Source organism: Fragaria vesca, linkage group LG7 (genome assembly GCF_000184155.1).
Source record: "Fragaria vesca subsp. vesca linkage group LG7, FraVesHawaii_1.0, whole genome shotgun sequence".
NCBI lineage: Eukaryota > Viridiplantae > Streptophyta > Magnoliopsida > Rosales > Rosaceae > Fragaria > Fragaria vesca.
Window position 1 is genome coordinate 22,752,678 of NC_020497.1, and position 383 is coordinate 22,753,060.

A 383-nucleotide genomic window follows, 5' to 3' on the forward strand; every position below is an offset into this window, starting at 1 on the left:
AATTAGCTAGCTAGCTAGAGATGGAAGCTATTTGTATTGTCTTTAGTTTTGGGTTTGTTTGTCGTTTTTTTGTTTTTCTATGTCCTTATATATCCATATGTGAGTTCTTATTTAATCGGTCTCTTTATTTTGTTTCAAAATGACATGCAGCCCTGTAACGTCCTGACTCAGATTTAATACAAGAAATACAACTCATTACCTCAATTTTCCATATAAGTGTCGAGAGTCCGCCTTCAATCTGTGGTCGGACTAGGAGGAAAGTCGTCTCCCACAGTACCCTCTTCAGTTTGCTCCTTTTCAGTTTGAACTGGTGCTAGCCACCACCACATGCTTGAGGAAGGTCAGAGTGCGCCTAATCGATATAGTTCGTCACCGAGGTGAGG